Consider the following 13,247-nt stretch of genomic DNA (forward strand, 5'->3'; position numbering starts at 1 on the left):
ATAAATCGTTTACATCGCTGATAAATATTGCTGTGTTAATGGCTTCACTTGTTATACCTGCAGCAGAAATCGCTGTTTCAATCGCACTGGCCAGTGTATGGCTTAAAGTTTTTGCAGCAACAGAGACCTTCATCTTTAAAACCCGATTACTTGGATTGGCAATATCTAAATGGCGGTCACGTAATTTGTACAACATTGGAAAACGTCGGGTTTTATCAATATTATAAGTGTCAACAATGTGAGACCATTTTGCCACTTTTTTTACACCATCATGATCAATATATCCAATATTATATTTTGCAAGACAATTTCGGGTATTTTTTAAAAGATAAGGTGTGTCAAAAAATGTGATAATTTTATTATTTTTCACAAAGAAATAGGGACTCTCTCTGCTGTTAACACATGTCTTTTTTGTAGTTGGGTTATTTTATAATTTAAATTTCTCTAAAAAAAAACAACAATGTACTTACCGATTTCTTCCCCTTCTTCTACTTGAACGTCAATATCTTTCGTATCATTAGAGGCTGGGGCACTACACGATGGCACGGCACTACATGATAGCACGGCACTGCACGATGGCACAGCAACTTCAACTTCAACCTTATTCTGAGAAGAATTACTTTTGAATATTTCATTAAGAGTTTTATACTTCTTTGCCTCTTCTTGCATTCGCCGTTTTTTGTGGTCCCTTTCTTTTTCTGCACCACCTTTACATCGTTTTGCATTTTGCATTATGATGAAAAATAGTAAAAGTTTAGAAGTATATGTATGTTTTTATTTATTCGACACAGAATCACATTTAGTTAAATTGAATTGCAGAATCGAAATGAAAAGTGTTACCCCTACCAGCCTGACAGAATGAAAAAACAAATAAAATTGTTCTGCGAAAAGTATAATTATTTAGTCGTATCCAATGTCCATTGAGTCTTATCAATTCCAAGATCAAGACGCTGATGCCGACGGCTGTAATTGTAAACACGGGAGTTGTGAATCATGAACTAGCGAATATATTCGTTTCTGCACATAGATATTAACATTAGACAAAAACAATTTTTATTTTCAACTTAAAAAAAATCAAATCTCTCATCGGCCGACCCGCAGCGGCTCAAACCGCACCGGCCCACCGGGAAATTTCCCGGTGTCCCGGCCGTCCCTGTGGACGACAAATCAATTATTACCTGCTCTCACCGAGATTGGAGGAAAATGCGTTCTTATTATGGACAGTGCTCCATATCATCCCATGCCTGTTGTTACGGATTTACTTACTGTACTTACTCATTAGTTTTTGTTAATACGTTACCTAACTGATATGCTTTCTTTGTGTGTTCGCCTTTTGCGATCACCTGATGCTTTTTGTTAATGACGATTTAGCGATATTCTATCGAAATTAGTCAGTTAGTCGATCACCGTTGTAACGAACGGATCCAAATAAAATACTCAAAGTGAGATAGTGTTTTATTTGTCTATAAACCCGCACATTGTTTAAAAACAGCCATCATTTTCCTCCAAAAAAAGTGAGATGCAGGAATGGTTGAAAAGACGTAACATTAACTTTGACAACGACATGACAAAAAAACAATTATATACAATAATAAAGACATTTAGACCGACAACAAAAACATATGTAATTGACGAAATCCTACGACAACATGGCTCTTAGGCTACCCCCTATCGCTGCCAGTACAATCCTATAGAGTTGGCATGGGGGCAGGCTAAGACCTTCTACAATATACACGCTGACGCAACAACGGGGAAAGACAAAGTAGAACAATTATTTAATTTGTTATTCATTTACATCCTATTTCTATTTCTAGCCCATTGAAAACATATTAGGTGATATTAATGAGTTTGCGCATCACAAATGTTACAAACTTCGTTACATTATGAGCTTTTTACTCGATATCGTATTGCCTAGATTAACACATTCCTAAGAAAAAAAAGTTTTAACGTACGTTATAAACATACAAAAAGTTTTGCACAAACTCACTATTTAAAGACTACGTCCAAATAATAATTGTTATCACAATACAACAATTTAGAAGGGTTATGTTACCAACAAGTCCAGGAGCATAAACAACTTCATCAGATTCTTTGTCTCTACTCAGTTTTTACTACTTTTGTGCTCCATTATAATCGTTATAATCCTCTATCTAAAAGAACTGACCTGTAAATAATTATTAACTATTATCGATTGTATTATGCACATACATATTTTCGACAGAACAGAACACAGCACATTGATTGGTTTTCAATTAATTTTCATAGTTACTAAAATTTGTTACATTTTTCGTTACGTTTTGACTACGGTACTGGATGCCCTCATAGACAGTTTATAGTTTTGACTATAAACTAAGATTTCACATAACTTTGTTGAAGCAGTTTTTCGGGTGTCCGCATTTTTCTTTCTTTATGTAGCTGAAACCGCAAATACATAAAGCGACTACTTTTTACTAGTAAGAAACTTAACTGGTGCTAACCAATGGGTTCCTGAATTTCCATTAAAAGACAAACTTGACCTTAACACGCATAGTTAATATAATCTAATTCTGGAAGTAATTATCCCCTATTTCTGTTTGTATAACTCTCTCGAATTGGCATGGGGCCACGCTATGACGCTCTACAACCACTGACAATGGTTATTTTTAACATTGTGATTTTTAACATTGACAGTATAAATGAATCTACGGCTCACAAATTAAGATAAACCACAGTGAAAAGATTTCTCTACTTACTTCTTACAAGGTTTCTGCCATTTCGGAAGAACAATAACTAATTATTTTGTTATATTTTATGGTTTTCGTAACGTTTTGTCTGTTAGTAAGTTTGGGTGAATTAGCTTTATGAACGTCTAAATTTTCCTTTTATCGGCTGAAAGTGCAAATAACGTAATCAGATATCTTTAGAATGCCTAAAAAGTATTTCTTACTAGCAGAAAACTTAACGTACTTTGCAGGATTTCCATTTAAAAAATCTAACAATCTGACACTGACGTATAACATAACCTAATTTTGAAAGCCTAAATTCACGGTAAATGACGCAACTTACAATGCCAAAATTTTCAAGTTGATGCGATTTGTTTAATATTACAAAAGTGATCGGAGTTTATATCAAGTGTTCATTTAAAAAAAATCTCTAAAGTGCTTTGAAATTAAAAACAATTGTTTTGTATGTCTATGATTAATTCGTGCACTTACTTGTCAAATTGAAAGATTTGATAACCTTACTTTTTGACAATTAAAAAATAACACATTTTCGTAAAAATATTTATTTATTAGATATAAAAACTGGAAATGTCTTCCTTGTTGCTCAACACACATAACAAAACGCCTTCGAACACTGTTTAACACATTACTCAGTTCAAGCGGATTTTCGTTAATTTCATCAATTTTCTGTTGAATGCGTCGTCTTAATTCATCAATAGTTGGAAATGGTGTAATAAAAATTGGATTTCTAATGCGTGGCCAAAGATAAAAGTCGCAAGGCGTTAATAATCATTTGCTGTATTCCTACTAATTATTCTGTCATCAAAAAACATTCTCAAAAAGTCTAAAGTTTCTGCTGTGCAATGCGCTGTTGCACCATCTTGTGGAAACAAACCTTTCGTAATTCATCATCGTGAAGTTCTTCGATAAAAGGCGAAAGAATTTCTTCGCGATAACGTACTGCAGTTAATGTTCTTGAAAAGTACATAAAACTGTAGTTTTAACCCTAACATTACGAAAAAGCACTCAACCTTGGAAGAAAATTGGACCGACAATTCTTCTTTTGCTGATAGCTGCCCAAACACCTATTTTTTCTGGACAAAGAGGTTCTTCCACAACTTCATGAGGATGTTCTGTTGCCCAAATTCTCATGTTTCGTGAATTCGTGTAGCCAGCCAGATGAAACCATGCTTTGTCCGTGAAGTAAGTTTTTTCCAAAAGTTTATTGTTATTTGCAATGTCATCCAAAACCCACTGACAATACTGTAATCTCCTAGGGAAATCCACAGGTTGTAACTCTTGGACAGATTGGACACTATACGGGTACACATGTAAATCGTAGAAAATCGTAGAAGTTTATGGCAAGTACCAACAGAAAGTTCAACTTGTTGAGACAGATGTTTAATCGATGTTTTTGGGTCTTGCTCCAAAATTTCCTGTGTAGCGTGAATAACTTCTTCTGTTCGCTCAGTTGGTCTTCCACTACCTTCATTACGCGAGGTGGACGCAGTTCCACGAAACAAGTTGACATTTCGGTGAAGAGTGTTTTTAAATTCTTCATAGACAATAACAACCTCAACAACCTCACGAGAAGCTTCTCGAAACTTCTCCAGGCACGGTTGAATTGAATATTTCTAAACACCGTTCACTTTCTCTCCATTTCGAAAATAACTTTCCAACAAAAAGGCTTTTTGTACACTGGTATACACCATGATTACAAATCAAGAATAGTTTAGTACTGAAAAATACTGTTTTTTTATGTTTGAAAAACAAGCAACAACCACAGAAAATCACATGAAAACCAAGCTCGTTTTGGTGGAAACTGGCGGAAACGAAAAAAAAATCAGATTATGAATTCTGGTTTAATAGGCAACCAACAATACAATGCTAAAATTGTGTACTAGCCATAGTCACTAGCTAAGAAATACGTAAAAAATTCAACGCATGCTGCGAGTTTTTTTATTAATGAATACCTGATAAATTAATATTGTATGATATATTAATATACTAAATATAATGGGTTGCGCTTTGTCTTACACACACACAAAATCGTTAATAGGTCTTTCTTTGTCTATTACTGTTGGTTATCGCTACTGGTTTTGGAAGGGGGCAGATGAGAATTTGGGTTTTGATAGTTGTGTCAGCCAGGTTGTTACCGTCGGTGTCGTGATCTCTCAGAAAATCAAACGAAGCCAGTGATTAATCGTGCTGGGTGGTTCAAAAGTGCTTAGTGGAACACGTATTTTGTGAATTTAAATTTCTCCTGGCGCGCGAGGGGAGAGTTGTTGCGTTTGCGTGACCCATCATGCATGTGCCACAAATTGCTCTTGTTTTTATGGAGGTGACTCAAGAAAATACCGGTTCAAAAGAATGTTTTACACGTATTTTTCAATTTGCGAAAGGTAAGTGCTACATCTTTGCCTTTCAAAACCCATTCATACGCATTCTGTTATTGCCATTTAGACGGCTGTTTAAGATACAAATTTTTCCAAACTTTCTGATTTTGAAAAGTGGGATGGTGAATCGTAAAGTGTTGTTTGAGACTAGCCCATTAATGTAGAGTTTGGCAAAAAAATCTTCAAATTATTAATCAAATTTGACGTGACAAGAAAAAGCACGCCACAAACGACACAAAACCGGTGTTAATGCGCTCTAGCTGAACCAAAAGAACCAAAGGAATATTTCTACGAAATCTGTGGAAAACGGGTGATTGTTTTTTTCCAATTTTGGACCCCAAAAAACGCAGAGTGACAGCGCCTCTATAGGCAATCAGAGAAAACGCTAGGTTTGATTCATTGCTGAACAACGGTCACCACCTGGCTGTTACTACTTTTTTTAAGTTAAAAGTTGCATTTCGAGCCAAAATCAAACACGAATAATTGTAAATTTCTGAACTTTGGAGGGTTCGCTATACTAATATGTCGCGTAGCAACACCACGAAATGGTACGAACGAAGTGGTGTCATGAGTCCTTAGGTGCTTTTTCAATTTAAATGCCTCTTATGGCCCTCACGAATCCGATAGGATTTGCACACATTCACTAGTTATACTATACTAAAACGTGTCGGGGTTTTTCAATTGTTTCAGCTGAAAATTTGGGTCGCTCTAAAAGTAAAAAACGGCAACATGTAGAGATTGAGGCAAAATAAAAAACGAAAATTTACAAAAAGTTTTATCGGAAGGGAGAGTTTCATTGCGGAAATTGGCTGAAAAGTGCCTGAAAATACGTTTTCAATTTTTTTTCACAAGATTGCCATGACTTTAACGTTGTTCTGTCAAGCTGTGACAGGTTGCATTTTGAAAATTTATCGAATTGAATTCGTCGCATCTCATTGAAAATCAAAGAAAAACAGTGCCAAATGGTCGTGTGTGAATAGTGTGAGGTGTATTTTTGTGTTTTGCAAGTGCTGCGAGTATTTTTTGTGCAAATTTCCCATTTCCAATAATCTCATGACGCCGCGGTACTGGTGACCGTGCCATCGGCCGCCGAGAAATATGCAAATTTCGTTTGAAATTACCATTTGGCCCACATTTCACACTTAAAACAGGTACGAGGGGATTCTTAGAGTAGAATGGGAGCCCAGAGGGCTCCCGCATGACGCGAGGGGGCCGAAGGCCCCCAAGCGTCACGTATAAGTCGCGACCGTCGCGAAATGTGGAATTATTATTCGTCGAAAATGCGATTTGGCCAGATTTGCTTGCTCGAAACAGGTCCAAGATTATTTACAGAGTGTTGTTTATGCTCCTAGAGCCCCCATACACATGAATTTATCAAAGAAATTGTTTAGTAAATTATCGAAAATATCAATATAAAAGGTTGGCAGTGAAATGACGTCATCAGACACGTGGCGTAAACATTGGCGTTCGCTGTAACGTAAAAATCGGGTTCAAATTGGTTGCGATTAACTAAAAAGTGGAGAAGTGAATGGTGTAAAGTGCAATTATATCAAGTTTTTCAAGTCCAGTGAGTGTTTTTTGTGAAAATTTTAGGCAGGTACAACCGGCGTTTCCGCAGCCAGCCGAATTATCTGGAATTTTCCGTGCAAAATCCGTACGCGCTCGAAACAGATCCAAGATGATTTGTAAAGTGTTGTTTGTGCCTCAAGAACCCCCATTTATAGGAATTTGCAAAAGAAATGTTTAAAAAGTAAAAATATGGTAATTTTAATTACGATATTTGGCAGCACTAACAATGACAGATCCAAGTGTTGGTTAACGTGATCAAGATATCAACATAACCTCAAAAAACAACATGAAAAGTCTAAGAAAAGCGATGACAGTTGGGTTGTATTTGGTTGTGAGTGATTCAAAATCTTACAGGTGGAGTGGTCGGGCTATAAATTAATTACATTTTAGTGGATGGTGGTGGTGTTTTTTGGGTCAGCGGATGGTCTAAAAATGTAATTTCGAAGAAAATCGAACGAAAACTGTGAGAATTGGCCCTGGGTGGTTGAAAACGCGCGAATTTGGGGGACGTATTTTGTGAAATTGGCATTGCATGTCTAACGAGCTGCGTTGGCGGGACTTAACGCCACCCGCATGCCACCCCTCGCCGGTAACAAAAATTTATTGGGATTTTATTCGTTGAAAATGCCATTTTTAGCTAGATTTACACTCGAAACGGGAACTTGGTGATTTGAATAAAAGTTCTAATAAGAGTACCAATGCGCAGTCTTTGATTGAAACAAAGACTGTGCATTGGTACAAACACTATTTATAATATTTATAATTATAATAAATAATAAATAAAATATTAATTAAAAAAATTTTTTTGTTTTTATTTATCTACATCTGTCAACATCAATTTCGTAATTATTAGAGTTTTCTTTTAAAATTCTAATCTTTGTATCAATGCAATATAAAAGTTATGCGAATTATTTGCAACGTAATTAATTAATTAATTAATAACGCTTTGATGAATAATAATAATAATTTACCTTAAGTAAGGTTGGGAAATATAATAATTAAATAAAATATTGTAATAAAAAATATGTTATTACCAGCCACCAACGCGAAAAAAGGTCAATGTCGCCAGAAATTCCGCTAATCGAAATTTCGAAGAATTTTGCGACCCCTCCAGACAGTACAGTGCCGCCGTGCACAGGCACTATTACAGATATATAGATATAACTCACTACTACATATATTTATCTTATACATATTAAAGCAATTTTTCTTTAATTTTGCAGTTTATTATTTTTTTTACAAATTAAAAATATTTTTAAAATGCAGCAATAGTTAATTTATTTATAGGCAGATATTTTTATTTTATAGTAAATTAGAAAATTAAACTTAAGTCACAGTTTTCTGCACTTTTTAAAAGACTTTTGCAGCTTAATATCCTTCAATGTGTTTTATAAAATTTTAAGACGCCTGCGTCTAATAGATTTCAAATTATTAAGAAAGAATATTTGATTTTTTAATTTTGGGGAACTCATAACACTGATTGTCAAATTAATTATTAATTTGCATCAACGGTTAAAAATTACAATCAAAAAAATAATATAGTTTGTATGTAAGCAGTTAAATACTTTAACGTGTTTTACTGAGCAAGCAACCAACATTACAACTTTTGGCTGTCTGATGACACAATTTTAATATTATTATCTACCCTTAAAGAAATAATTGAAATAATGATTAAAGTATTAGAGTGGTAATAATTAAGAAAGGTAAGAGATTTTTTTTACATTCTAATAATTATTTTATGTACTTATAGTACTTACATACTTATACGAACTATTCAAAAGATAAAACATTTAAAATCAATATATTATACCAATGTCTCAATGCACTTTTTTTTTAATTGAAAGAATGTCCTTAAACAGTTATTAAAAAAAATGAAATAGATCCTAAAAATAAAATTAAAATAAATGGCCTCCACAAATTCGACAGGATTTGTGCCCGTCCGCTAGACTAATAATTAATAATATATAATTAAGATAAAGAAAAACAAACAAACAAAATAAAATTAAGAAAAATCAAAACATTATAATTAACTGCAAGTATTATGTAAATTTACATTAAGTAAGTAAGTTACATTAATTAATTTGAATTTTATAACAACAATAAAATTTTCAAATTTGAATAAGTTTTGGCTTCTGCCCACATTTTACACTCGAAATAGGTAGAAGAGAATTTTTAGAGTAGAATCATAATATTTACAATTAAGAACTACAGTTTCCATTTATACTTTTCTTTTTTTATCTGCATACAACTGCAGCTTTGCTGCTCCATTTGTGGAAAAATCTCGATCAACATTTTTTTAATTTCAGAATTTGTTTTTAAACATTTTTTTATTTTATGAAGATAGGAATTTTTTTAAACCAATTTATGAATCAAATTTGTACCCTCAACTGTTTTTTAACAGTGTCGTTCAGTCCTACATTATTTTTCGTCAATGATCAAATTAAAATTTTCGACAGTCCAACACTTTTTTACCTTTTCTGTACTTTTAAAAATCTTCAGTTATATTTTCAAGTGGCCATTACCATCCCAAGCAATAAAAGTAGGTATCTCTAAGCAACCCGAAAATATCCTAAGTCATCCGAAGTAACGCGTACTAATCCGAAGCGACCCGAAGTAACTCAAACTACATTATGACATGTTCAAATAACAAATAAAATTAAAATTAAATCCCTCCACAAATCCGAGTCTCCACAAATCCGACAGGATTTGTTATACTAGTTATACTATACTAATATATGTCTGTCTTACACACAGTATCGTCAATAGGTCTTTCTTTGTTTGTTCCTGTCGGTTACCGCTACTGCTTTTGGAGGGGGGCAGATGAGAAGCATTTTGGACGATGTTTGTGAAAAAAAAACCGGCAAACTTGAGATACTATGTAGGGATGAAAAAGAAAGTTTAAACCAGTGATCTAACGGGTGGGATAGGTTATTTTGCTCAAAAAGGTTGACAAATGCTTGAAATCATACTTTTATAAAAAATTACCAAGAATGCCTAGACTTTGCACGAATTTGAACGCTGCTTTTGACCAGTGTTGTTAAAAATACATTCTTAGAAGTATTTAAATACAAATACAAATACTTTGGCAAAGTAATTAAATGTAATTCAAATAAAATTTTTGAAAATGTATTTAATTCCAAATACAATTACATTAGTAATGCATTTAAAAGTATTTAAATACTTAGTTGGGATTATAAATTTAAGGATAGGAAAGTATAAACACTAAGATTAAAAAAACTGTTTATTTACATTTTCTTTCGGGAAAATAGTCAGTAGAGCATACAATCACTGTAATTTTATTTTCTGAAGAGGATATAACTTCGAAAATATTGTTTGTTAAAATGGCGGGCAGTGGAAACTGGCGGAAACGAAAAAAAATCAGATTATGAATTCTCTTCGACCATATATCATATAGACTGGGCAAGGTGAGATTTGTTTTGAAGCCAACATGTGCAGGTGGGGCAAGGGGAAATAAGGCTTGGTACGCGAATTTGACTCTTAGGTACCCCTTCTCTGATTGGTCCATTCAAAATATTTCCAAGTGTTTCGTTAAAATTCGTCAAACTTCGTGCTTCACGATTGTGATTAAAGGGAAAAATTGTGAATTTTGGGCTTAAATTTACTTGTGAATGGGTAAAATCTGGTTCTTGCGTCGAAATATACAGGAGAAAGTATTCACAAGGGGTATTCATCGGTAATGTCATCCGTAAGTAAGAAAATACAGGTGTTAACCTAAATCTGGAAACACACCAGTGGCGTCGTAACGTATTCTGATTTTCCGCTTTGATAATGAATATTTTTGAATATTACAACTCTGACGACATGTCATAAGATAGAATTAGAAGTATTTTAACTAAGCATTTTTTTTGAAACTCGAAAACTTAAATTATTTCTGAAACTTGTAATGTTTTTTCAATTGTTTGCCCCTTGACTACGAGCTGCCATTGAACAAGGAGTAAGCTTCCTCTTGCCCCTCACTCCTCGCACCCATACATGTTGGCTTCAAACAACCTGCCTACAAACTCGCTTTACGGCGAGTCTATATGATATATGGTCGAAGTGAATTCTGGTTTAATAGGCAACCAACAATACAATGCTAAAATTGTGTACTAGCCATAGACACTAGCTAAGAAATACGTAAAAAATTCAACGCATGCTGCGAGAGTTTTTTTATTAATGAATACCTGATAAATTAATATTGTATGATATATTAATATACTAAATATAATGGGTTGCGCTTTGTCTTACACACACACAAAATCGTTAATAGGTCTTTCTTTGTCTATTACTGTTGGTTATCGCTACTGGTTTTGGAAGGGGGCAGATGAGAATTTGGGTTTTGACAGTTGTGTCAGCCAGGTTGTTACCGTCGGTGTCGTGATCTCTCAGAAAATCAAACGAAGCCAGTGATTAATCGTGCTGGGTGGTTCAAAAGTGCTTAGTGGAACACGTATTTTGTGAATTTAAATTTCTCCTGGCGCGCGAGGGGAGAGTTGTTGCGTTTGCGTGACCCATCATGCATGTGCCACAAATTGCTCTTGTTTTTATGGAGGTGACTCAAGAAAATACCGGTTCAAAAGAATGTTTTACACGTATTTTTCAATTTGCGAAAGGTAAGTGCTACATCTTTGCCTTTCAAAACCCATTCATACGCATTCTGTTATTGCCATTTAGACGGCTGTTTAAGATACAAATTTTTCCAAACTTTCTGATTTTGAAAAGTGGGATGGTGAATCGTAAAGTGTTGTTTGAGACTAGCCCATTAATGTAGAGTTTGGCAAAAAAATCTTCAAATTATTAATCAAATTTGACGTGACAAGAAAAAGCACGCCACAAACGACACAAAACCGGTGTTAATGCGCTCTAGCTGAACCAAAAGAACCAAAGGAATATTTCTACGAAATCTGTGCAAAACGGGTGATTGTTTTTTCCCAATTTTTGTACCCCAAAAAACGCAGAGTGACAGCGCCTCTATAGGCAATCAGAGAAAACGCTAGGTTTGATTCATTGCTGAACAACGGTCACCACCTGGCTGTTACTACTTTTTTTAAGTTAAAAGTTGCATTTCGAGCCAAAATCAAACACGAATAATTGTAAATTTCTGAACTTTGGAGGGTTCGCTATACTAATATGTCGCGTAGCAACACCACGAAATGGTACGAACGAAGTGGTGTCATGAGTCCTTAGGTGCTTTTTCAATTTAAATGCCTCTTATGGCCCTCACGAATCCGATAGGATTTGCACACATTCACTAGTTATACTATACTAAAACGTGTCGGGGTTTTTCAATTGTTTCAGCTGAAAATTTGGGTCGCTCTAAAAGTAAAAAACGGCAACATGTAGAGATTGAGGTAAAATAAAAAACGAAAATTTACAAAAAGTTTTATCGGAAGGGAGAGTTTCATTGCGGAAATTGGCTGAAAAGTGCCTGAAAATACGTTTTCAATTTTTTTTCACAAGATTGCCATGACTTTAACGTTGTTCTGTCAAGCTGTGACAGGTTGCATTTTGAAAATTTATCGAATTGAATTCGTCGCATCTCATTGAAAATCAAAGAAAAACAGTGCCAAATGGTCGTGTGTGAATAGTGTGAGGTGTATTTTTGTGTTTTGCAAGTGCTGCGAGTATTTTTTGTGCAAATTTCCCATTTCCAATAATCTCATGACGCCGCGGTACTGGTGACCGTGCCATCGGCCGCCGAGAAATATGCAAATTTCGTTTGAAATTACCATTTGGCCCACATTTCACACTTAAAACAGGTACGAGGGGATTCTTAGAGTAGAATGGGAGCCCAGAGGGCTCCCGCATGACGCGAAGGGGCCGAAGGCCCCCAAGCGTCACGTATAAGTCGCGACCGTCGCGAAATGTGGAATTATTATTCGTCGAAAATGCGATTTGGCCAGATTTGCTTGCTCGAAACAGGTCCAAGATTATTTACAGAGTGTTGTTTATGCTCCTAGAGCCCCCATACACATGAATTTATCAAAGAAATTGTTTAGTAAATTATCGAAAATATCAATATAAAAGGTTGGCAGTGAAATGACGTCATCAGACACGTGGCGTAAACATTGGCGTTCGCTGTAACGTAAAAATCGGGTTCAAATTGGTTGCGATTAACTAAAAAGTGGAGAAGTGAATGGTGTAAAGTGCAATTATATCAAGTTTTTCAAGTCCAGTGAGTGTTTTTTGTGAAAATTTTAGGCAGGTACAACCGGCGTTTCCGCAGCCAGCCGAATTATCTGGAATTTTCCGTGCAAAATCCGTACGCGCTCGAAACAGATCCAAGATGATTTGTAAAGTGTTGTTTGTGCCTCAAGAACCCCCATTTATAGGAATTTGCAAAAGAAATGTTTAAAAAGTAAAAATATGGTAATTTTAATTACGATATTTGGCAGCACTAACAATGACAGATCCAAGTGTTGGTTAACGTGATCAAGATATCAACATAACCTCAAAAAACAACATGAAAAGTCTAAGAAAAGCGATGACAGTTGGGTTGTATTTGGTTGTGAGTGATTCAAAATCTTACAGGTGGAGTGGTCGGGCTATAAATTAATTACATTTTAGTGGATGGTGGTGG

At 34.9% G+C, this 13,247-nt stretch overlaps 1 long non-coding RNA gene across 4 annotated transcripts; it reads right to left on the minus strand.

The window, feature by feature from the left end:
• Positions 1-763: 763 nt before the first annotated feature.
• Positions 764-3,183, minus strand: LOC103313344 (uncharacterized). 4 transcript variants are annotated; one of them, XR_010335785.1, is made up of 5 exons: positions 2,927-3,183; positions 2,733-2,868; positions 2,463-2,681; positions 2,209-2,415; positions 764-2,150 (listed from the first exon to the last, which is right to left on the minus strand). It is a non-coding gene; the product is annotated as an uncharacterized LOC103313344 (long non-coding RNA). The 4 variants fall into 4 exon arrangements; XR_010335784.1 differs by having other exon boundaries at positions 764-2,164; XR_010335783.1 differs by having other exon boundaries at positions 764-2,415; positions 2,947-3,183.
• Between the last annotated feature and the right edge of the window lie 10,064 nt (positions 3,184-13,247).

This window comes from Tribolium castaneum, chromosome 11, assembly GCF_031307605.1.
Source record: "Tribolium castaneum strain GA2 chromosome 11, icTriCast1.1, whole genome shotgun sequence".
Lineage (NCBI taxonomy): Eukaryota > Metazoa > Arthropoda > Insecta > Coleoptera > Tenebrionidae > Tribolium > Tribolium castaneum.